A 26,847-nucleotide genomic window follows, 5' to 3' on the forward strand; every position below is an offset into this window, starting at 1 on the left:
CCTCCCCGCTCCTGCTCCTCTGCCTGTCAAGGACTGAGAACCCTGGCTGGGATGAGATAGCAGACCAACCCCTCTCAGATGAGGTCAGCAACATTGAGGGGTATCTCCTCAATGGGGGTATAGAAGGTCTCGATGTCTCGAAGAGTCCTCTTGTCTTCTTCTGTCACCATAATAGCCACACCCTTACAGCCAAAACATCCACCCCAACTGATTCTGTGGATAGTTTTCCCTGTTGGTGGAAGGTCATAGTTGATGACTAAAGAAACCTGCCGCACATCACTGCCTCTGGCCAGCAGATCAGTGGTAATCCTCTGCTAGAGCTAGAGTGGAACTCTCGCATGATTACATCTCATTCCTTTTGGTCTATATCTCCATGCATGACAGAGACATTGAAGTCTCAGGCATGCATCTTCTCAGCCAATCAACCTTTCTTTGAGTGTTGATGAAGATGACTGCCTGGGTGATGGTGAGGGTTTCATATAAGTCACTATGTGTTCAGCTTCCACTCCTTTCATTCCACGTTGATATAGAATTGGCAGATACCCTCCAGAGTCAACTCTTCCTTCTTGACAAGAATCCGAATGGGGTCCCTCGTGAACTTCTTGGTTACCTCAAGCATATTGGAAGGCATTGTAGCTGACAGCAATACCACCTGGGTGTTGCTGTTGAGCTTTTGGAATATGTTATAGATCTGGTCCTTGAACCCACAGCTTAATATTTCATCAGCTTCATCCAGTACAAACATCTTGGATGTATTTGGGAGACAGGTATCTGTGATTAAGCATGTCAAACACATCCTGGGGTGCCCACTATGATATGGGGAGCTTCCATCTGCAGCGCACCTCAGCACGCACGTTGGTACCCCCAATGCAGGCATGGCAGGAGGCACCAATGTAATCTAAAGCCATGACTACCTTCTGTATCTGCTGTGCAAATTCTCTAGTAGGTGCCAGGACTAAGGCCTGAGTGGCCTTTAGATCCAATCCAATCTGTTGCAGAATCGATACGGCAAAAGTGGCTGTTTTTTCTCTCCCAGATTGGTCTTGTACGATCACATCATAACCCTCTTTAACCGGGACCACTGGCTTCTAACTGCTCACCTGCCTGCCAGCCTGATCCCCCTAACTGCTCTCCCCTGCCAGCCTGATCACCCCTAACCATCTCTGCCTCGGCCCTGCCACCATGGCTTTGTCTGCAAGGACATCCAGAAGGTCGTCTGGAAGATGTTTGGTCTAATTAGCATATTACCCTTTTATTAGTATAGATAGCTAATATGCAAATTGTCCCCTTGACCAGGAGTTCAACCAGCAGGTAGGCTGGCCAACTGCCCATGTCCCCTCCCCCTGGCCAGGCTGGCTGGACCCCACCCATGCACGAATTCATGCACTGAGCCTCTAATATCCTATATAATAAAAGAGAAACATGCAAATTGACCGGACCTCTGCTACGCCCACCAGCCTATCAGAGTGAGTATGCAAATTAACCCAACAAAGATGGAAGTGGCCACGGAGCTGGAGTGAGCAGGGGGCTTGGGTTGCCCCCGGCAATGGAGGAAGCCAAGCTTCCTGCCTGCCCTGGCTGGTCCTGGCCTCCGCTCAAAGGTACAAAGTTTAAATTATAGAAGATAAATAAATCCCAGATAACCTGCTTCCAGCCGGCCCTGGCCTCCACTCAAGGAGGCGCTGAAAAAGAAAAGATAAAAAGGAGGGGCTGGGAGCTTGGGTCACCGAGGGGCATGGCCAGCCTGCAAACAGCCATCAGCCCCTCACCCACGCTGGCCAGGCATCCCAGTGGGACCCCCCACCCTGAAGGGGCTGTGGCCAGCCTGAAAACAGCCCTCAGCCCCTCACCCAGGCTGACCACACCCCCATGGGGTGAGGGTCCCTGCTGGGAGGCTTGGCCAGCCTGCAAAAGCCATCAGGCCCTCACCCAGGCCGGCCAGGCACCCCAGCAGGGACCCCCCCCACCCTGAAGGGGGTGTGGCCAGCTTGAAAACAGCCCTCAGCTTCTCACCCAGGCTGGCCACACCCCCCCCAGCAGGGACCCTCACCCCATGGGGGCGTGGCCAGCCTGCAAACCACCACAGGCCCCTTGCCCAGGCCACCCCATGCCCCAAGGGAACCTCCACCCTGATCCGGGGTGAGAGTTCCCTTCACTCTTCAGGGCAAACCAGCTGGCTCCCACCCATGCACCAGGCCTCTATCTATACTAATAAAAGGGTAATATGCTAATTAGACTGGGAAACCTTCTGGACGTTCTTCAGAGATAGAGGCAGTTGTGGGTGATCAGGCCAGGATGGGACAGCAGTTGTGGGTGATCAGGCTGGTAGGGGCGGGGCCATTGGGAGTAAGCAGACCAGCAGGGGGGCCAGTTGGGGGTGAGCAGGACATCAGTGGGTGTCAGTTGGAGGTGATCAGGACAGCTGGGGGGCAGTTTGGAGTGAGCAAGCCAGCAGGGGGATAGTTGGGTGTGAGCAGGCCAGTGGGGAGGGAAGGTGGGAAAGATCAGGCCAGCAGGGGGGTATTTGGGGGTAAACAGGCTGGCAGGGGAGGCAGTTGGGGGTGATCAGGCTGGTGGGGGCATTTAGGGGCAAGCAGGCCAGCAGGCAGAGTGTTTAGGGGCAATCAGGCAGGCAGGCAGGCAGGTGAGTGGTTAGGAGCCAGCAGTACCGGATTGCCAGAGGGATGTCCGACTGTTTGTTTAGGCCCAATCCCTTTAAACTGGCAGTAGGACATCCTTTTAGGGGTCCCAGATTAGAGAGGGTGCAGGCCAGGCTGAGGAACACCCGTGCATGAATTTCATGCACCGGGCCACTAGTATATATATATATACACACTGAGTGGCCAGATTATTATGAGTTCAGAGATCATAATAATCTGGCCACTCAGTGTAAATCCCACTTGGTCATGCTGTATGATTGTTCTAATATAATGCTGGATGAGATTTGTTAGAATTTTGTTGAGGATTTTAGCATCTATGTTCATCAGGGACATTGGCCTATAATTCTCTTTATTTGTAGTGTTTATCTGGTTTTGGAATTAGGATAATGCTAGCTTCATAGAAAGAGCTTGGAAATATTCCTTCCTCTTGAATTTTTTGGAAAAGTCTGAGGAGGATAGGTTTTAGTTCTTTGAATGTTTGGTAAAACTCTCCTGTAAAGCCATCCTGACGAGGGCTTTTGTTTGCTGGAAGATTTTTTTATTACTGCTTCAATTTCATGGGTTGTTATTGGCCTATTCTGTTTTTTTTTTATTCTTCCTGATTGGGTTTTAGAAGATTGTATTTTTCTAAGAATATGTACATTTTGTCTAGGTTTTCCAATTTGTTGGAGTAGAGTTGTTTGTAGTATATATATATATTTTACAATCCTTTGTATTTCTGTGATGTCTGTTGTTACTTCATCTCTTTAATTTTTTATTTTGTTTATTTGAGTCCTCTCTCTTTGTTTGTTTGTTTTTTTGTGAATCTGGCAAGAGGTTCATCAATCTTGTTTAACCTTTTCAAGAACCAGTTCTTGGTTTTATAGATCTTTGTTACTGTCCTTTTTTTTTGGTCTCTGTCATTTATTTCCACTCTGATCTTTATTATTTCCTTTCTTCTGCATGCTCTGAGTTTTTCTTGTTGCTCTCTTTCTAATTCTTTAAGTTGAAGGTTTAGATAATTTATTACTATTTTTTTCTTATTTTTTTATGTAGGCCTGTGGAGCTATGAACTTTCCTTGTAGGACTACTTATACTGTGTCCCATAGATTTTAAATTGTGTTTTCATTGTCATTTGTTACCAGGATGCTTTCTATTTTTTATTTGATCTCTTTTGTAACCCAATAATTGTTAATAGCATGCTATTTAGCCTCCAAGTGTTTGATTTTTTCATTGTTTTTATTGTAGTTGATTTCTAATTTTATGCCATTGTGATCTGAGAAGATGTTTGATATAATTTCAATCTTCTTGAATCTGAAGAGACTTTGCTTGTGCCTCAATATGTGGTCTATCTGTGAAAATGTCCCATGTGCACTTGAGAAGAATGTATGTTCTGTAGCTTTGGGGTGATATGTTCTGAAGATGTCAATTAATTCCATCTGATCTAGTGAGTCATTTAGGATTGATATTTCTTTGCTGATTTTTTGTTTAGAGGATTTATCCAGTGGTGTCAATGGGGTATTAAAGTCCCTCCCCTAATATGATTGTATTTCTGTCAATGTCACCCTTGATAACTTCTAGAAGTTTTTTTATGTATTTGGGTGCTCCTGTATTGGGTGCATATATGTTTACAGAAGTTATATCCTTTTGTTGAATTGCTCCCTTTGGTATTATGAAGTGGCCCTCCTTATGTCTTGTTATGGCCTTCACTTTGAGGTCTATTTTGTCAGATATAATTATTGCTACTCTAGCTCTTTTTTTTTTCATTTCCATTTGCCTGAAAAATTTTTTCCATCCCTTCACCATCAATCTGTGTGAGTCCTTTGTTCTGAGGTGGGTCTCTTGTAGATAGCAGATATATAAGTCATGTTTTCTTATCCACTGAGTTATCCTATGTCTTTGATTGGAGTATTTAATTCATTTTCATTTAAGGTTATTATTGATATGTACTTGTTTGTCACCATTTGTATTCTTTATGCCTGTGTTCCTTCTTCCATTCCTATTTCTTCCTTTTACAGCAGCCCCTTTAGCATTTCTTGGATTTCTGGCTTGGTGGTAATAAAGTTCCTTCCCCCTTTTTTTGTCTGTAAAGCTCCTGATTTCACCTTCAATTTTGAATGATAGCCTTGTTGGGTATAATATTCTTGGATTCAGTCCCTTGCTTTGCATCACTTTGTATATTTCATTCCATTTCCTCCTGCCCTGTGTGTTTTTGTTGAGAAATTGGTTGGTAGTCTAATGGGAGATTCCTTGTAGATAATTTTCTGTCTCTCTCTGGAAGCCTTTAAGATTCTTACTTTGTCTTTGGTGTTTTCCAATTTAATTATGATGTGTCTTGGTCCCATTTATTTGGGACTCTGTGTGCTTTTTGAACTTGTGTGAGTTTTTTATTCCCATTATCAGGGAAGCTTTCTGTCATTATTTCTTCAAACAGGTTTTCTATTCCTTGCTGTTACATCTCTTTCTGGCACCCCTATTATGCTGATGTTGTTTCTTTTCATGTTGTCCCAAAGGTCCCTTAGGCTCTCCTCTTGCTTTTTAATTTTCTTCCCAGTTGCTGCTTGTCCTAGGTGTTTTTTATACCTTTTCTTTTAGCTCGCTGATGTGGACCTCATCTTCTAGTCTACTGTTGATACTTTTCATTGTGTTCTTTTTTGCAGCTATATCATTCTTCATTTCTTCTTGGTTCTTCTTCATTTCCTCTTGATTCTTACACATGTTGTTGAATTTGTCTTCCATCCTTTTCAGCATCCTTATGACCATTGCTCTGAATTCTTTCTCTGACAAATTGTTTCCCTCCATTTCTTTTACTTCCTTTTCTGGTGATTCCTCTTTTCTTTTGTATGAGGGCTGTTTCTTTGTCTCCTCCTTTTTGCTCTTCCTTTGTGGTTGTTTCTGTGTATTATATCAAACTCCTATGTCACCTAGATTATTTTGAGTTTGTCTTATATAGTAGATATTTTGTGGGACACAGTGGTGCAATCTCTCAGGTCTTCTGGGCTGGTTATTCTAGATATGCCCCCTACTTGGGATATTTGTGTTCTTGTGCTGTAGTTGGGTTTTGAGTGTTATTGTCCATTTCTGGATGGAGTCTCTTCTCAGGTTGTCTGGTTACGTGGCTCACTCTGCCACGTTGACTGAACAACACAAAATACAACTCAATAAGACATGACACAAAGGGAACAAAACATGAATGTACTCATGACACTTATAACCCCAATAAAAGTGACCACCAGAGAAAAGAGAATTAGGAAAGAGAAAATAGAGGAACAATTATATCAGTAAAATGAAAAAAAGTAAGAGAGAAAGACAAAATAAGGGGGAAAATATACATATATGGGGTCGAACACTGCAAAACAAACAAATAAGCCAAAAAATGCAAACAACAAACATCCAGAAAAAAGGAGGGATAGAATCTGTAGAGGCAGAAGTTATATCCAGAAAGTAAGGTTAAGGAATTAAATGAATAGGGGAATGGCCACGGTTCAGTATAGAGGAAGCAGAATGAGAATGAGTGGATAAGAAGAAAATTAACAAAATAATCAATAAATTTTTTAAAAAAAAATATTAAAAACTTTATCTATCTATATATTTATCTATTTTTGGAAAAGGAGAATAGAGGAAAGAGCATATACACTGAGTGGCCAGATTATTATGATCTCTGAATGCATAATAATCTGGCCACTCAGTGTGTGTGTGTGTGTGTGTGTGTGTATTAGAGGCCCAGTGCATGAATTCGTGCATGGGTGGGGTCCGGCCAGCCTGGCCAGGGGGAGGGGACATGGGTGGTTGGCTGGCCTGCCTGCTGGTCGAACTCCTGGTCAAGGGGACAATTTGCATATTAGCCTTTTATTATATGAATATACACTGAGTGGCCAGATTATTATGCATTCAGAGATCATAATAATCTGGCCACTCAGTGTAGGCTTGAACTTATTGAGTGAAACTAGTTAAGCAATTAGGACAAGAAGAGAGCAAGAGAGGAGAGGAAAAACAAAGACATAAAAATTTGGCTAATGAAGAAAGAGAAAATAGAAGGGTGCATGGACTTGGAGAAGGGGAGAGGAAATTAGATACATGAGTAAGCCAACAGACTACAATAATAATAACATGTCAATAAAGCAGTAAAGAAGATCATTTTTTAACAAGAGGTAAACAGAAAGGAGAGAGAAAAACTAAAGCAGGTATAAGAGAAGAGAAACAGGATGCAAAAGGGAAATGTGAGGAAGAAAAAGGTGGAAAAAAAAAGAAAAGAAAACAATGAGAAAAATAAAAATAGAATGAAGAAACATACAAAAATAAAAGATTATAAAAATATATACAGAAAAACAATTTTTTAAAGTAAACGATAAAAAAGAAAAAAGTGAGGTTTCATTCATTTCAGCCCAGTTTTTATGTCACAAGGCGGCTGGTTTAAGACCCCTCTACTGTTCTGTCTGCCACTTCTCAGTTTCCTGTTAGGTAGTCAGCACCGTGTTGAAGTTCCCAGTGATCCACTGCTCCTGAGTGTTTGTAATTTAAAGGTCCTAGCAAGTGGGTTTAGCAAATAAAAGCCAGGAAAATATAAAGGCAAAACAATCGCACCACTGCAAGTTTCTCTCCCCTCAGTACCATGTGGCTTGAGCAGTTCTTCAGGCTGCCTTTCTGGGCATAGACTCTCATGACTGTGGACTTAGATCTATATTACCTGGCTGCCAGTAGCACTGTGGACCCCCTTCCACAGTTTAGTCTTACCGTGTCCCCAAGGGACGCAGACTTGGTGCAGCACAGGTTCCTTCTGACCCCCTTGTCCTAGTGGTTGTGCTTTCCTCTCTCCATCCCAGAACACTGATCCTACTGTTCTTCAGGTTTCCTCTACCCTTTCCAGCTGAGGATTGTCTCACCAGCTGTGTTTAAGTCACCAATTCCAGGTGGATGTTATTCAATTTAGTTGTTCCTTCTATCTACTCTGTAAGAAGCTGCAGGACACATCCGTCTATTCGGCCACCCTTTTGAGAAACCTTGTCATATGTTTTTCCTAGTTAAAGGCTACATGCTAATTTCAAGATTTGTTATAGTAATAATAATCAACTTGATTTTAGTGTGACATTGAATTAATAATATCAGTATAGTGATCTTTCTTCCAACAAGTATGTTAATTGTTGATTGTAGGATGGCTTTGCAAAGGGAAGAATTATGAGATTTTCATATTTGAGATCACAAATCATTGCAGTTCATTGCAATGGAGGCAATTTACTTTGTAAGGACAAATGCAACTCCATTTAGAAACTCCAACATTGTCTTGCCAACTCAAGCTGTGCCATACAATAATACTGCACCAATTACCAGAAGGTGACCTTTGCAGTAAAACTAACCTGGAAAGTGTAAGAAATTGTTTTTATGACTAATAAAAATGCCTATTATGTGGGTTTTAAAAAACATTAAATTTTGAGAAACCAAGATGGCGGCATAGGTAAACACCTAAACTGCTGCCTCGCACAACAATTTCAAAACTACAACTAAAAGAACGGACACCATCCAGAACCACAGGAAAGCAGGCTGAGTGAAAATTCTACAACTAGAAGGAAGGAGAAAAGCTCACAGAGAATTGGAGGTACGGCAAAGGGGCTTTGTGCGCGCAGAGAGGAAGGGCGGCTGAGAGCCTGGCTGACTTCCTCTGGCGGAAGGGGGAAGGAAGACTCCGACCGCACTGAACCCCAGTTCTGACTGCACTGAACCCCAGTTCCGGGCGAACCCCTGGGGACCCACACTCTTGTGGGGGGAGTCTGGACTCTCGGGCGGAGACTCGTGAGCCGGGGAAGGCGGAGGACTGGAAGTGCACACGCGCGCGAGTGCCGGTGCGCACAAAGGCTGTGGGGGTTGCCACAGGCTTTCCCTAGTGGAGGGGAGTCAGAGGATTCTGACTGCACTGAGCCCCAGTTCTGACTGCAGTGAACCCCAGTTCCAGGCGAGCCCCTGGGGACCCACGCTCTTGTGGGGGGAGTCTGGACTCTCGGGCGGAGACTCGGGAGCCGGGGAAGACAGAGGACTGAAAGCGCGCCCGCGCCGGTGCGCACAAGGGCTGCGGAGGTTGCCGCGGGCTTTCCCTGGTGGAGGGGAGTCAGAGGCTCCTGACGGCACTGTGCCCCAGTTCTGACTGCAGTGAACCCTGATTCCAGGCGAGCCCCTGGGGACCCACGCTCTTGTGGGGGGAGTCTGGACTCTCAGGCAGAGACTCGAGCTGGGGAAGGCGGAGGACTGAAAGCGCACGTGCGCGCAGGGGCGGGGCTGACAGGAAGCCAAGACTGAGGCTCCACCCCATCCAAGCTGAGCACAGAGGCTATTGCAATTTGGCAAGTCTAATCCTATAGGGCTGTCTCCAGCACCGGGCTTCTCCCAGCATAGACACAGCTGATCCTTACAGCCAACTGACCTGGAGGTCAATTCTTCCCAGTTATACCAACAACAATAAAGACTTAATTACAACAAGGCTGTACACACAGTCCACAAAGGGGTGCACCAAGAGTGTCCACCTCAGGTTAACTGGGGAAGCAGACCCACTGGGCCATATTGGAAACCTAGCACAAATATCTACCTTACCAACTCAGGGAATCAGTGAAAATGCGGGGTCAAAGAATCAGATCACAAACGAAAGAAATGGAGGAAAACAAACGACTGGATATAGAATTCAAAACCACCGTTATAAGACTTTTTAAGAATATCCTAGAAAAGGCCGATAAATATAACGAGACCCTCGAAGATATGAAAAAGGACCAACTAGAAATTAAACATACACTGACTGAAATAAAAAATATTATACAGAGACCCAGAAACAGAATAGAGGAACACAAGAATCAAGTCAAAGAATTGAAATACAAAGAAGCAAAAAACACTCAACCGAAAAAGCAAAAAGCAAAAAAAAAAATCCAAAAAGTTGAAGATAATGTAAGAAGACTCTGGGACAACTTCAAGCGTACCAACATCAGAATTATGGGGGTGCCAGAAGAAGAGAGAGAGCAAGATACTGAAAACCTATTTGAAGAAATAATGACCGAAAACTTCCCCCACCTGGTGAAAGAAATAGACTTACAAGTCCAGGAAGCCCACAGAACCCCAAACAAAAGGAATCCAAAGAGGACCACACCAAGACACATCATAATTAAAATGCCAAGAGCAAAAGACAAAGAGAGAATATTAAAAGCAGCAAGAGAAAAACAGTTAATTACCTACAAGGGAGCACCCATACGACTGTCAGCTGACTTCTCAACAGAAACTATGCAGGCCAGACGGGAGTGGCAAGAAATTTTCAATGTGATGAATAGCAAGAACCTACAACCAAGATTACTCTACCCAGCAAAGCTATCATTCAGAATTGAAGGGCAGATAAAGAGCTTCACAGATAAGAAAAAGCTGAAGGAGTTCATCACCACCAAACCAGTATTATATGAAATGCTGAAAGGTATTCTTAAAGAAGAGGAAGAAGAAAAAAGTAAAGAGAAAAATTATGAACAACAAATACATATCTATCAACAAGCGAACCTAAAAATCAAGTGAATTAAAAACCTGAGGAGCAGAATAATCTGGTGAATATAATAGAATCAGGGGCATAGAAAGGGAGTGGACTGATAATTCTCAGGGGGAAAGGGGTATGGGGGGTTCATGAAGAGAATGGACAAAAATCATACACCTATGGATGAGGACAGTGGGGGGGAGGTAAGGGCAGAAGGTGGGGTGGGAAAGGGGTGGAGGGGAGCTATGGGGGGAAAAAGGAGAAATAATTGTAATAATCTGAATAAAGATTTATTTAAAAAAAAACATTAAATTTTATTTTAGGTGTAGAAAGACACCTGCAAAACTGTGCTTTTTGTTATTACATGTTATAATATGAAAAGATAATCCACAAGCTTATTGAGAAAGTGTTATTCAACAATCCTATATAATAAAAGTCTAATATGCAAATAGACCAAACAGTGGAATAACTGGTTGCTATGATGCACACTGGCCACCAGAGGGCAGATGCTCAATGCAGGAGCTGCCCCCTGGTGGTCAGTGTGCTCCCACAGGGGGAGCACCACTCAGCCAGAAGCCGGGCTCACAGCTGGCAAGCATAGCAGCAGTGGCGGGAGTATCTTTTACCTCCGCGGCAGTCAGATATCTCCTGAGGGCTCCCGGACTGCAAGAGGGTGCAAGCCAGGCTGAGGGACCCCTCCCCCCCCCCCCCCCCCCCGCCCAGTGCATGAATTTCATGAACCGGGCCTCTAGTATTATATATTTATTTGGTTCCACATGTCTCATTTTTAGATATTTTAAGATGAAATGCTTGTCTTTTTAATCAAAATTTTTGTTCCCTTCCAGTTAGCTAGGGCACTAAAGGTCTCTATTCAGTCAGCATTTTCACTCAGTTTGGCTGATTTTCATTACTGAAGAATTAGGTCTGGTAATTAAATCCAATCTCAGCAAAGTTTATTTTAGGAAGTTTATTTAGGTTCTATGCAAAATGGAATCTCATAGGGAAAGAGAATTAACATCATTTGAAATACAATTGCAGTGAAATATATTTAACAGCTATTTTTGAAAGAAGAGCTTAGAAACTTCCCTGGAGTTGACTCAGCTTCAGTGTCTTCATGCACCCTTTTCCACTTATAGTTCCCATTCTTTATAATTAGATGTGTCCCTATATTTTCTGCTGGTTTTCTACATCAATAATCTGCTTTCGTCAATAATTTTACATAACTCAGTATGTCTTCCACTGATTCATACACATACATACACACATACACATTAAAATTCTTAAAAAGTGATACCCAAATATAAAAAGTTATAAAAATATACATATAAATATATAATACATAATATTTATATTTACATATTATACTAGAGGCCCAGTACAGATTTGTGCACCAGTGGGGCCCCTCGGCCTGGCCTGTGGGGATTGGGCAGAAACCGCCTGCTGCTCCTGCCTGCTGCTCCTGCTCATCCCAGCACCACTGCACCTGCTGCCACTTCTGCTGCCATTCAGTAGGCTCGCTGCCTCTCCATTGCGGTCTCCAGGCTGCGGCAGTCAGCCGTGAGCCTTGCATCTGGTGCCTGTTGGTCAGCTGAGTAGCACTCCCAGTGTAGGAGCACAATGACCACCGGGGGCAGCTCCTGCACTGAGAGTATGCCCCCTGGTGGTCAGTGTGTGTCATAGCGACTGGTTGAATGGTTGCTTAGGCTTTTATATATATAGGTATTTATGTATTTTAACATTCTGTATTTATTTTTCTTAAATATATTTTTATTGATTTCAGAGAAGAAGGGGAGAGGGAGAGACAGCGCATAGCGATTGGGGCTGGTGTATCAGTGCATGGGAGTGGCAGTGGCAGGAGCGGGGCTGCCTGCAGAGAAGGGACTGGGGGCCACGGTGGGAGGGGCTGGGTGGGAGCGTGGAGGATGGACCAAGACTTGCCCCTGTGCCACTGCAGCCTCATGGCCCACAATTCTTTTCAAGGTGCTCAAATTCATGCACTGGGCCCCTAGTTTAAAATAATGTTTCTTTCAATCACAAATTCCTTTTACTGAGATTATTTTTTTTCACCATTTTATAACCACATTGCTGTGGCCTGAATTGTGTGCCCTAAACATTCATGTGTTGAAACCTAATTCTCAGAGTGATAATATTTTGGGGTGGGGCTGTTGGGAGGTGATTAAGTCATAAGGGTGAAGCCTTCAGGAATGAGATTAATGATGTTTTAGAAGAGACCTAAGAGAGTTCCCTTGCCCTTCCTTCACATGTGAATACAGAGTGAGAAGACTGCTATCTATGAACCAGGAAGCGAGTCCTTACCCGACAAGGAATCTGTTGGTGCTTTGATCTTAGACTTCCTAGACTTCAGAACTGTGGAAATAAATTTCTGTTGTTTATAAACTACCTAGTCTATGGTATTTTGTTATAGCTTCCCAAATGGACTAAGACACATATTGATGATCTATGACTTTTTGAAAAATGTATATATACATAATATGCAGATATAGGTAAGAAATGACTTTTTAAATTTTTTTGTAACTGAGTTTAAGTTCTGTTCAGAGTTCCCACTCTGCTAGCTAGCAGATGTTACATCTTCATCAATTTAGAACCCTTGTCCTCCCCCACCCAGGTAGAGTTAATGGGAGGAGTGATGGGGCTGAGAGAAGTAGAGTAAGTGGCTTTATATGATATTCAGGCCCTGAGAAGGGTCATATGCTATGTGAATTTTTGTCATTGAACCACTCTAGCATCATATGAGGTTCTCTTTTCCCCAGGTCTTGGGCCATTTCACACAGGTAATTGTTGTATCTTTCTTGTTCACACTATAAGAATGCTGTCAACCACTAAGGGGCTTTCAGGACCAAATCATGTCTTCCATGCTGTTTGCTTTTGAAATGCTCTTTGGCACAATGAAATCATTCTCTTGTTTGATATTGAATGTGCATTTAAGCCCTCTATGAGACCACTTAAGGCTCTTGTTCTAGATTCCCACTCCACTGCTATGTCTGTTCTCCCATACACATTGAGGTTGGGGACACTGGGATCTTGGCAATTTTCAGGGTTCTACTGGGCACAGGGCACATATTCCCTCTGCTTAAGTCTCCCAGACATCTAACCAGAGGTTTTTGTCATTTTCTTTCCCTCCTATTCCCTGTTACTTAAGAAAGGAGATGGCTAAGCATAGGATACCCTGTCAAGGACATTATCAACATATAATTGTTGCATCTCTCCCTCTGGGCTTTTTATCTATCCTGAAGTTCTTGGGTTCTTTACACATCCAGCTGAGAGGGGAGGGTTTGGAGTTACAAGGAGGGAATAGCATGACCAGAGATGATTTACGAAGTCAATTTACAAAGGGTGAATATGAGAAATAATAGGAACTGAGATTACATTGGAAGTCATCAGATAAACTGAACATCTGTTTTAGAGAGTGATAGGGTTAGAAAAAGAGTCAGTAGATCACTAGTAGCCTAAAATTTTAAACTCTAGAGATTTTTTCCTCAAGGCAATGGGAAGCCTTTGAAAATGCTTTAGCAGAAATTACATAATCAAGGAAATAAGATGGATTCTGGAAACTTTATGGTGATATTTGAAAGGAAATGGCATAGAGGGAATGTGTGAATGAGGGAGAACAACTCAAATATGATTCCAAGAACATAACCTGGCTGATGCTGAGCTTCTTTTGTGGGAAGAAGAGGGGGTTAATCTTAGAGGTATTAGGTTGCAGTGGCAACTTTGAGATGTCTGGCATGCAGCTGGAAATATGGGAATGGAGTTTAAAAGAGAGATAAAGGCTAAGCATGTAGCTATAAATGAAAAAAAAATGACTATTGATCAAACTATGAAAGAAAAGAAAGAAGATAGAGAAGATAAAAGGTCATCTTGGAATAGTGCGGAATGATCAGAAACTGAGGAAGAAAAGCAAAATTAGGAGAATGAAATGACACAGAAGCATAGAAGGAGGGAGGTTTCCACACAGGGAAGAGGTTACTGAAACAAATGTTGCAGGACAGTTTCTAGGAATATAGTGGTTTTGCTGTCCAGGGTCATCCTCTCAATTCAGAGGACTTGAAAATTCTGTAAAAAAAAAAAAAAAAAAAATGCCCAGCCAGTGTCACTCAGTGGTTGGGCATTGACCTATGAATTAGGAGGTCATGGTTTGATTCCTGGTCAGGGCACATGCCTAAGTTGTGGGCTTGATCCCCAGTGGGTGGCATGCAGAAGGTGGCCAATCAATGATTCTCTCTCATCATTGATATTTCTCTCTCTCCCTCTCTCTAAAATCAATAAAAACATATTTTTAAAATATGCAAAAATATTTCTATAAGCATTTTGGATTTCAGAAAACAAGGGGAGGGCTTCCAATCAAGATGGTGGTGTAGGTGAACATGATACTAAAATCCTCCCACATCCATATAAAAAAATACAACTAATCTTCAGAACCTCCTGAAATCTAGCTGAATGGAATTCCTACTACTAGGGAATTAAAGAAGCCATACTGAGACTGGTAGGAGGGGCAGAGGTACCGAATGAACTGGTCCCACACCCATGTGTGGTGTGTTTTAATAGGGATGGATATCTTGCCTGCAGAGGTGCCCCCTGAGAAGCAAAGGGCTCCTAGCCCCACATTAGACCCCTCAGCCAGGGTTTTAGTGCCAGGAAGAGAATTCTCCATAATTTTGGCCTGTAAAACCCAGCAGAGATTGAAGCTTAGGGAGACAGAAGGCTTCTGGAGGCCAAGGCAGTTCCTCTTAAAGGGCTCATGCATGGACTTATTTGAACTCACTCCCTCTGAGCTCCAGCACTGAAGCAGCAGCTTGAAAAGCACCAGGAACATACAAGAAGGAACTGAATTGTCCAGCATCAGGGCTGAGGAGTTAGTTTTCTGCCATACAAAATTTCTGGCAGAGACCATTGTTCCTTTGATGAGCCCTCCCCCACAGAGCTGGCAGGATAGAGTCATATCTGACTCTCCATCAACCTGGCTCACACAGTTCACCTGGTGATTGCCTGAGAACCTGACTCACCCAACTTGCAGACTCATCCAAGCCATTTCCACTATTTTTTCATACAACTGGCCTCTCTTGCCTCATGTTTCAGACTTTACTAAAATATCTCAAGTAAGCAACAACTGGCCTCAGCAAGCTCCGTACCTTTTGCTAGGCACTAGTGGCCACCTGCCTTGGTCCATGGCTTGGCCTCTCCTGGACATATCCATACCCATCATAAATAGCAGCTATCTGCAGATTTTTCACTAGCTCATGCCAGGTGGCTCTAGGCAGGGCATGGCCCCAGGCAGGGCACAGGCAACGGCTAACTTTGAACCTCCCAGGAGGCCCTAGAGCCAGTGCACCTGGTGAAGATCTTCAGGTCATGCTGGATTACAATCCTACCACATCAATGAGCAACACAACCAATGGATGGACTCTGTGAGAACCAAAGCCCCACTGAAGTAAGTCCTGCTCTATAGGGTTGACACCTGCACACAGCTTTCCCGGTGTAGTTGCAGTTGGTTCTCACAGCTGATTAGTCTGGGGATCAATTCTTCCCAGTGATGTCAATAGCAATCAAAGCTCAACTACAATAGGACAGTGCACACAGCCCACACCTGGGTACATCTGGAGCACCCAGCTCAAATGACTGGTGAGGCTGCACCACTGGGCCCTTCAGGACACCTACTATACAAGACCATTCTATGAAGTATGGGAGATGTAGCAGCTTTACCTCATATATAGAAACAAACACAGGGAAGCAGCCAAAATGTGGAGACAAGAAAACATGTCACAAATAAAAGAAAAGGAGAAATCTCCAGAAAAAGAACTAAATGAAATGGAAGCAAGAAAACTACCAGATATTATTATAAGAAATTTAGTGATAACTTCAAGGAATTTAGTGGGAACTTTAACAGCATGAAAAGGGACTTAGGAACCATGAAAAAGAACCAGTCAGAAATGAAGGCTACATTAACTGAAATGAAGAATAATTTACACAGAATCAATAGCTGAGTAGAGGACACCAAGAATAAGATCAGTGATTTGGAATATGAGGAAGCGTAAAACACCCAATCAGAACAGAAAAAAAAAAAGAATCCAAAAAATGAAGATAGTGTAAGAAGCCTCTGGAACAACTTTAAGCATACCAACATTCGCATCATAGGGTTGACAGAAGAAGAAGAGAAGGAGCAAGAAATGGAAAACCTATTTGAAAAAATAAAGATGAATCTTAGTTGGTTTTGCTCAGTGGTTAGAATGTCAGCCTGCAGACTGGAGGGTCGTGGGTTAGATTCTAGTCAAGGGCATATACCTGGGTTGCAGGGTTGATCCCCACCCTGGTCAGGCACTGTGGGAGGCAACCATTTGATGTGTCTCTCTCACATTGATGTTTCTCTGTCTTTCCCCTTCCCTTCCATTCTCTCTCTAAAAACAAACAAGCCAATAAATAAATAAAGACAGAAAACTTTCCTTACATGATGAAAGAAATAGACATTTAAGTCCAGGAAATTCAGGAAAAACAACATGAATCCAAGAAGCCCACACCAAGACACATCATAATTAAAATACCATGCATTAAAGACAAAGAGAGAATCTTAAAAACCACAAGAGAAAAGCAGTTAGTTACCTACAAGGGACCTCCCATAAGACTGTCAGATTTCTTAACAGAAAATTTGAAGTTCAGAAGGGAGTGGCAAGAAATATTCAAAGTGATGAATAGCAAGGACCTACAACCAAGATTACTCTACCTATCATTTAGAATTGATGTCAAATAAAGAATTTCACATACAAGGAAAAGCTAAAGGAGTTCATCACCACCAAACCAGTTATTACATGCAATGTTAAAGGTTCTTCTGTAAGAAAAAGAAGAAAAAAAAGATAAAAATATGAACAATGAAATGCAATAAACACATATCTATCACAAATTGGATGTTAATCTAAAAATAAACTTACAAGCAGAACAGAAACTGACTCATAGACACAGAGACAGTTGCCAGATGGGAGGGTGGTTGGAGGAATGGGTGAAAAAAGTGAAGGGATTTAGAAGTGTAATTTAGTAGTTATAGTATAGTCATGGGGGTGTAAATTACAGCATAAGGAATATAGTCAATAATATTATAATAACCAGGTATGGTATCAGATGTGTATAAAATTTGGGGGAATGATCACTTAGTAAGTGTTATAGTGTCTAATCACTGGGGTGTACACTTGAAACTAATATGATATTGTATATCAACTATAATTGAAAAATGAAAAATGATTTAAGAAATGAAAAAAAGGGGAATTTATTTCATAGTACCTTTGTTTCACCTACCCTAGTAATGTCACTAAGGCTGGAACCAGATTGCATTTTATGAGTATGGATGATAGAGAAGTGGGTGCTTGGGAAATTACAAAGGCAAACCTAGCATAAGGTGATGTATGATAAGAACTACAGTCCTTTGCTAATTTATGTCAGCAGAATCTGCTGGGAAATGATTTCTGAAGAAGCTCTATCAAGGAAGAGAGAGTGTAATTACAGATCAGATTGAAAGTATCAATGCAGGCCCACACCCCAGAGATTCTGGATCCTGTGTCCTGAACCCAGTGGCTAGAAATGATTCTAAATGACTTGCCTGTTGAATGAAAACTTGGTTCCACCGGGGTCTAGTGTAAATAGACTTGATCTGTCAGAAAATAATCAAGTGAGACTCCTATAAGTATACCCTCTGAGAGGTCTCAGGAGAAACTTTCTTTACCAAGGCCTTGAATAATACATTAAAGAGGTGAGCACCTTTGAGAAGTGGTTTAGGGGTTCTTTTTTGTAGGTTCAAATTGCAATGGGAAGTGCTTCAGGGCGAATGGTTTCATAAACTCAGTGGGGATAGGAAATACCCAGATGCCCAAGCCAAGTAATGGCATTTGATTGGCACAGGTAAAGTGTTGTGGTTGCCTTAATGAGCATCTGGAATCATGGTCAGTTGGAAGAGTGTGACCATACAGATTTTGGAAGTGGATAATTGATCATGGAATCTCTAATTGGAAGCAGCCATGTTTTTGTCTTTATGTATTTAAGTAAAAAACAAAAATATCTCTAAGTGTGGTGGTAAGAAGCCTGACTTGAGCTTGTAAGTCATTGCTCCTTACCCAATTCCCATACTACTTCATATACTTGGAATCCCTTGAATGAAGGCAGATCTGGGACCCCTAAGGAAGGCAATAATTTTCCTTTAAGGGCTCATAGCCATTTACCGTGGTAGTGGACCCTGGGGAAAGACACATACCTAGATATTCCAGGGAATACTTCACAAAGGTTCTAACTCAGGCTAATTTCTGGTGACTCCAAATTCCACTGAGGCCTACCAGGAAGAGTGGAGATTTTAAAAAGCCAGATAATAGAGTTTTGACCCAGATCTATCTCACAGTAGGTCCAGTATGTTTCTGGACATGCTTATTTACCAGGTTCCTATATAGATAGATGATAGATAGATAGATAGATAGATAGATAGATAGATAGATAGATGATAGATAGATAGTGTAAGGTTTGAGGGGCAGGAAATGGGAGTCGGAGACCAAGACATGTTAAAGAGGAAGTTTATTCCACACTAACAAGTGAGATTCACTATGGAGGATGTAGAGAAACCAGGATTAGAGGAGGGGGAGGAGAAGAAGGAGGGACCCAACCGGGCTGGAAGAGACAGCAACATGTGGAGTGGTGAAGACGCCTTTTGAGGGGAGGAACAAGAAGAGGTGGGACCCAGGGCAGAATGGGAAGGGGTGGGACCCAGGGCACTGGGCACATGCTGATTGGTGGTTGAATGTCTCGGGGATGTCCCAGTGGCAGACGCAAGTTATGTCATAACTCCGCCCACCAGTTGGGGGGAGGGACAATCTATCAGATAGATATATAGATGTATTTTATACAGTCAGGATAGGTATCCTAAATAATTGGCAGATATATTAATTAGTTTTATAACTCATGAAGCAAGGACTATTATGTAGGAAGGACAAATTGGATGTTAAGCTACAGTAAAATAAATGAGGCAATGGTTGGTGCCCATGGAATTTACTGAATTTATATCTTTAGCACTAGAAGCAGTTAGCTTTATAGCATGGTGCAATGGACTCTGTTATACTCAATTTTAGTGCTAATACCTTGTGAATTTGGCTACTATCTTACTAAATTCAAAATGCTATCTGAACTGGCAAGTGAAATATGCTGCTCTTTCTCCCTTAGTTAGGATGTGTATATCTATGAATGATGAACTGGAAGAGGGGTGATTCACTACCTAGTACATCTAATGACCCACTTATAAAACTTTATTTCTGTCATTGTAGCTCTGGAGTCTATCAGTTTAATAATTTTAGTACCCCATGGAGAAATGCTTTTTCCAGAGGGTATAACAATAGGTTTCAGTTTAATTGGAAGTTAAGGTTGATCACTTTAAGCCACTCATACTTCTGGGAGAACAGAGGAAAAGGAGGAGCATGGTTGTAATTGGAATGATGGGTTCTGACTATTAAGGAGAAAAAGGGTTTCACTTACTCAAAAGACAGAGATCAGTGTAGATAATTTCTGGAGCAACATTCTACTTTTATGCTATTGGGTAGTAAAAGTTAATGAAAAACTACAGTGCCCTCACACCCACCCCAGTCTAAGCCACAGGGCTGAGACCCTCCAGGTGGAAAAAAGAAGGTTCGGTTTATCCATTTGGCTAAAGAGCCCACACCAGTTACAGTGCTGGTTGAAGACAAAGGGAAAATGAACAGTATATAAAATCTACCCCTCTGTAAGAATGAACTCTCTATTTCAATCTGATAGAGGGGAGAAATCTTAATTATCTGTATATCTCATTACTAGTATTTTCTTCCTTGCTATATCATGTATGGATTTATATATTTTAACTAATTTTCTTCTTTCCTATCTCTTTCCCATGTCATTTTAAAATAAATTTTGTTGGTTAACTGCTGCAGTCTTTTGCAGCAAGAGTTCAAGGATCTGGAGAAGGGACTGCACATAAATGGATGCACTAGACAAGAATTATAAATTTGGAAGGCATTGGGGGAAGCCAGGCAGAGGCTTCACTCTAGTGGCAAAGCTCCCTGACTTTTCCATCACCTTTGTGCTGGAAGCTAATTCCAGCAGGTCATAAATGCGAGAAGTTCATCAAAAGGTTGGTGGACCTTGAGCCTTCAGCAAGGGCTGGAAAATACATATTATTACCTGTTGGAAATGGCTAATGACATTTCCCCAAACCTGAAAAGGATGCATAAATGATTGCTTGCTGCCAGACAGCGGAGGGCATTTCAATCTACATGTTATTGCCTCCTACTGGCCAAACATTTGAACAGCCATAGGCAGTTCCTCCAATCTGACAATGGATTCTGTATACTAAACCTTGCCTTTGATATGTATATCTACTTTGCTTTAGGACAATTTGTGTTAATAAAAAGCTCCAGAGAGACAGGAAGACTTGGTTTCTTTAGCTAAGTCTCCTCTGGCTCCCCAAAATGCCTTCCAAAATTATGTTTCATCTCTAGACTCTTTATTAATTTACCACAGCCCCTTCTCCAGATTCCCAAACCCTTCTAGATGCTGGTCAAGACCCCCTGGCACCTTCGCTTTTATTTACTAGAATATACATATGCCCTTTAGCAAAGCAAACACACATCAGTGGTAAGGTTTGGTAAACAATAAAGGATTACCAGGTTAGGGGAATTGCCTTCAGCTGTTCAGCCCTGCTGAATATTGAAGTCCATCAGCTTTCTGATGGACTTCTCGCATTTATTATGCTAACTACTGTTGGTCTTTGCCTCCAGCAGTTAACTTTATATTTTAGGTCACAGGTTGCAGAATATTAAATAGGTATTCAATAGAAATCAAGGAAAAAGCATTACGCAGAGATTTTAGACTTTGATCTAATGGCAATAACTGGCAAGGCTGAGGGTCGCCTTCCTCTTCTGGAAGGGGATGAGAATGTCTTGACTGGGACACACTGCATTATACCAGGCAGGAAATTTTCAAGTGAAGAGTATATGTAGATATCAGGAAGAGTCCTGGACTATGTTAGACATCTGCTATTGTTTGGCTACTTGGCATCCAAACACCCTTTTAGTTGTGGGAAATCCCCAAAGTGTAAATAGGCCTCACTTCCTATTATAGAAGCTGAAATGGCCAGACACTTCTCCCTGTCCCCTGGTGCTGTGGTATATATGCCTCCATGACCTAGGCTTAAACATTTCAATGTTCCTGGGAGAAAGACACAAAGTCACAGACCCTGTGAAAAATGCTTCCTGGTGCTACTTTGATAATTTTGCAGAGCTCAGCAATAGCAGTGGTTAGTGTTAAAATTCTAGAACAAAGGACATGAATTGTAGGGTGGTGGCACTGTGAGTTGTTGTTGGTGGTGATAATCCTGGTGGCATCCTGACAGAACGTTTCTGGTTCCCTGCTTTTCACTCTACTCTGGTCCTGCCCATTTTCTCAGCCTGGGCTACATAGTCTTCCTGTTGATAGAGTGAGTAACACAATATTCTCTCAATAAATGCCTTTCCACTTTACTAAGTTTGTGATATTTTGTCCCATTGCTTGCAATGTTGGGAGCGACCTCAGTTGACAAAGTCCTGAGAGGGCAGGTTTCACAAAGTGGCCTGCCTGTTCCCAAGGTTAGTCATGCATCCTGCCCCCCTTAGGCTTAGAGATCCTTAAGCACAATAGTTTATTAATCACATATTCTGCCCCCTAGAGCTTAGTTAACCTTCAAGCACAGTTAATGTATAAGCGTAATTATCCTTTAGCAAGAAGCATGGCTAGATTATCTGATGGAAAGGAACTTAGGTGGCGTCAAAGGTGTATGTACAGGTATAGCCGTTGGAATCTTAGCCAAGATAAGGAGCTTTGTGTAAAGGTCAGTAGGAAACCTAAAACAAAGGGGTATAATTATGCTTACCACATTATAGGAATAATGTATTGTATGGAATGTAACTGACCCTATATAAAGTATGGTGAAAAATAAACTCGGGACTGTAAGCGGGAAGTGCTACAGTCCTCCCGACCCCATTCTGTTTTCTGTCTGTCTTTTCTCATCCTCTCCCTGCCTTGCAGGTACTGTTCGACTGATGCCGGCAGGCTCTGGCATTGCAACCAAGAGCCTTGACTTTTACAAGACTGATTCACCGATAACATTTGATTTCTAACTAGGGACAGTGAGCCAGAAAAAATGAGGGCTACATGAAAAACACTGCAGATTTTTTATTTGTATGATTGTTGTTTTCTTTACTCATCTACTTTTTCACATGAAGTAAAAAATAGAAAAAAGAATAACTTCCACTAGTAGAAAATTAAAAACTTCTTAGGGAGATAAGAAGGATATAACTAAGTTTCTCTAGTGCTTGTGCCTGCAGAATTCTGCCTTTGTGCCTCCAGTGTGGGCCATTTGTCCTTCTCATCTTCATTTAGTTCCACTGCTGGGCATAGCCTGCCTGCTGGTATAGGAGAGGGAAAATAAAGCTTCAGATCCTGCAGGGAAAGGGGGAGGGAGAAAAGGATGTCATTATAATCTGACCTTCAGGAGAACTGTCTCAAGATTAGACCTTTCCACACTGTGAAGGTTAATATTTTTCTAGCATATCTCTAGTTCTTAATATGCAAAATAATTTTTATTACCTTCTTAACAGCACATTTTAAAAGGCTCCCATTTTATGATGCAAGCTTTCCCTCAAGATAATCAGTATATAAAATTTACCCCTCTGTAAAACTGAAACAAAGGAATATAAATATCCAACTCTCTATTCTTATGTCTGCCAGCTTCACAAAGGGAAGGAGCAGTTCCTTGTCAAGTTGACAAAATACAGTGAGCACTCTCATGTCAGAATTGTTAACTACATGCAATCTGGTTCTTAAATGAATACTCAGAATATTTTGGTTTCTATTTTTATTTTGGTGAAAGTGTCCTCACTTAATTTGGCAGGTTGAATGCAATTTAAAGCTCAGTTTCAGATAGAAAAAATCTTTTCACAGGGTGAGTGAGGAGTAAAGCATCACTTAGCTGTTCTTAGCTCATTTCCAGTGGCAGGTGTGTGGGTGGGCTTACTTATTTTGAAGAAGATGAAACACAGATAAAGCAGTGGGATTCCTTTAATCCATTTGTCTTTTGTGTGTCTAGAATGGGGAGTGGTGCCAACAGGAATCTATTTTGCTGGAAAATCCAAGTCACATGACATCTCAAAGATGGCAAAATAAGAAATAACTGACATCATGTTTCTAAATATACATCATTTTGCAACAGCTACCTGGAGCACAAGCAGAAAGGTTATGAAGACAAAATAATGACTTTAGTTACTGGAAGGCATCTGTGTTCAACAGTATGTAAGGAAGACAGGTGGGGCTGGCTTACCACCTAGGATGAGGGCTAGTACAGGACTTTTATTAAAATTACTATACATCAGTGGAGAAAATAAACACTTAGTGGGTGCTGTGGAATTGCCAGGCCATATGTTTGACCAAAACTAAGAAGCCCTGCTCCAAAATAAACCTACCTGAAACAGGCACCATGTTTTGTGTTTTTTTTAAATCGGTGTATTAGGCAAATTTGGAAAGACATTTTATCTCTTGCTATGTCTTCAGTGCCAATGTCTGGGATTTATGATCTGGCCATAGAATCACTTGAGGTGTGGTATTGATGGGGAAAAATAAGACATTTTTGGGGGGCTAGCAATCTGTATCTGTGCCAGTAAACTAATGCACATTCTTATTAGCCTATAGTCTAGTCCAGGGGTGGGCAAACTTTTTGACTCGCGGGCCACAATGGGTTCTTAAACTGGACCAGAGGGCCGGAACAAAAGCATGGATGGAGTGTTTGTGTGAACTAATATAAATTCAAAGTAAAGGAGTGGAGGGGAGAGCAAGAGAACCGGATAGAACAGCCGGATCCGGCACGCGTGCCATAGTTTGCCCACGGCTGGGTCACTGCCCCTTCTTTAATTATCTGGTCCTGCAAGACCTGTTTACCTAAGTACTACTCCCATTTTAGAGAGACCATAAACCATGAACAATACACAACCCCCAGACAGGGTTATCAGCACTGGCACCAGGCCAGGCTTTTAGGTGTGGTCTCATGGCCCCCATCCCAACACACGGGATTTTTTGCAAAGCTCGTGAAAGGTCCGGAAGTATGACCCATATTTGGGGGACAAAGAAACCAAAGGGTAGGGAAAGCTCCCTCCATATTGGCTTGCTCAGGATTTGGAGAAAAACAGTCTCCCTGAGTCACTGTACCAGTACACGTGAAACATCTAAAAACAAATGGGTTTTTCCTGTGTCTCCAAGTACTCCAGTGTGTTCTTCGGTCACCTGATAAATTCTGTAACAGTATGGCATGGCAAGGAGAATGTAAACACAACTTTAGAATATCATCAGGAGGACAAAGAGGATGTTAAGCGGTTCTGTACACTTAGCATTGTGACCATCCTAGACTCTCAGAGCTAGAAGGGACTAAGGAGTTAAACAGAGTTAAACTCTCTGGTGTATGGGTACATTAAGGTCCTGAGAGGTAATGGGAATTGTTTAGGATCCCACAGCTATTAGTGAAAAACTTAAAACCAGAACCAAAGTCTTCTGAGCTTCACTCCTTTGCTCTTTTTAATTAGAGAACACAGCTTATCATTTGTATTAGTTTCACATGGCTGCTATAACAAATTACCACAAATTTAGTGGCTTAAAACAATGCACATTTATTTTCTTGCTGTTCTGGAGGTCAGAAACCCAAAAACATTTTCACTGCTGATGCCAAGTTGTTAGCAGGGCTAGGTCCTTTGGGACACTCTTAGGGAGAATCTGCTTCTGTGCCTTTAGCAGCTCCTAGAATCTCTAGCATTCCTTGACTTGGAGCCCCATCTGAGAATCATTCCAACTTCTTGCTTTCATCATACCATCTTCTACTTACTGACTCCAACACTCTGACCTCCCTCTGATAAGGACACTTGTGATTACATTAGTTCTAGCCAATTAACCCAGGATAATCTCCCATTTCCAGATGCTTAACTTAATCACATCTGCAAAGTCCATTTTTCCATGTAAGGTTTCCAGGGATTAGAATGTGGACATTTTGGGGGCATTATTCTGCCTACCACTCCATTCTACCTTCCCTTATACCCTTTCCAATTCTCTGAAATCAAATAATATAGAAGGCGGAAGAGGTTTCTGGAGTCAAAACTATGCAGTAAAACTTAGAACAGTGGTTAGTTCTCTTCATTTGACACAGCACTTTTGCTTCAGTCAATTTCCCTGAGCCCTCATATGAGAGGAAGGGCCAGTATAATTTCTATTTTACAGATTAGTAAAAGAGGGGAAAGTTAAGGACTTTTTTCGACTATAGATTGGTTCTTAAGACATATCTGCTTGCACCAAGTAATATTGAACTGCACTTAGTACTTACGTATTTTAAATCCTTAGGTTTCTATTTTTTTTTTGGTTAATATTTAGAGCAGGTGGCTTCATTTGTTCCTTCAATCAATTTTTCCTAATACCTGCTTGTTTGTTTGACTTCATGTCCTTGGCATATGCCAATGGAAAGAGCATTGGTAAAGAAAACCTATTCATAATCCTAAACACATTATATAAGTGGCTGGATCAAAACAGGGAAATGCCTGTTACCAAAGGCAATCCAGTGAGGAATCCCTGGGAGAGGAGGAAGCCTCATCAGCAAGGGGTGGATGGCCCTTGAAGAGGTCAGTGATTTCTGTGCCATTTGAACAGGAAGATTAAGCTCATTACTCTTTGAGTTTCTTTCTTGCAGATTGATGGAGAGGGAATAAACATATCTACAGTTAACATGAACTTTACCAGTTTCCCAATATTCTGAACACCTGGCATTTTTAATTAAAAACAAATATAGTAGATACTCAATAAATGTTTACAAAGTATGGAGTAAATTAATCTCATTGTTATAGGATTCTAGGGCAGAAGGGATAGATAAACTGAGACAAAGTTAGAACAAGGTCAAACAGTGTAGATAATTTGCAACCAGCTTATAACTAACAAGCCATTATCTTCCCCAGCCAAGGACACTTGATAGCAAATGTTTAAAATCTTTCTAAGGAGAATGCAGAAGGGAAAAAAAGGAAGTTTTACCCCTTAAGCAAAAAAGCCAGCAGTCTCAAGGTTTGGCTAGATAAAGTTGTCAGGTGCTTCTCATGATTTCTGGGAAGGTCACAACAAAGTAAAAAGGGACCATGAGAATTAATCTGCACCAAAATATTCAGAAGAGGAATTTTGAAACCTATAGGTAGGAGAGTATATAATGCCTCAGACCCCCACCCAACTTGCTCTTCAGATTAGCTGAGAGCCTGTCTGCACTTCATAAGCCAGATGTATAGGTTTGCTTGCTTTGCCTTTTCAGTAAATGTGCATGCTTTAATAAATTGTCTTTTTACAATACAGTTAAGGTCTCTCGTATACATTTATTTATATGAGAACACAAGGATTGAGGTTGGGAACAGCCCTCTCCCACTGACTCAGGGGGCTGTCCGTTAACATATCTCTGGTGTTGGTGAGAGATGACTCTAATATCATCCTTTGTTAATTGACTTCCTGAAAAATAAATGAAGAATGTTTTCATTTGGGCTTGTTTGCTTCCTCTACATTCAAGGATGACTAAAAGAGTCATTTATCTTTTAAAATTGGACTAAATAAACGTAGGCCTGTGGTTAGAAAAGTGCTAGATTTGGTTTACTTGGAGACAAAATAGAGGGA

General features: G+C 41.8%; 1 pseudogene across 1 annotated transcript; it reads right to left on the reverse strand.

Annotated features, from left to right (window-relative positions):
• Nucleotides 1-74: 74 nt before the first annotated feature.
• LOC308244108 (eukaryotic initiation factor 4A-I-like) lies at nucleotides 75-23,649 on the reverse strand (annotated as a pseudogene). The gene is made up of 2 exons: nucleotides 23,634-23,649; nucleotides 75-1,066 (listed from the first exon to the last, which is right to left on the reverse strand). The product of its transcript is annotated as a eukaryotic initiation factor 4A-I-like (transcript).
• Between the last annotated feature and the right edge of the window lie 3,198 nt (nucleotides 23,650-26,847).

The sequence above is a fragment of the Plecotus auritus genome (genome assembly GCF_963455305.1).
Source record: "Plecotus auritus genome assembly, chromosome: 3".
In the NCBI taxonomy this organism is placed as follows: Eukaryota; Metazoa; Chordata; class Mammalia; order Chiroptera; family Vespertilionidae; genus Plecotus; species Plecotus auritus.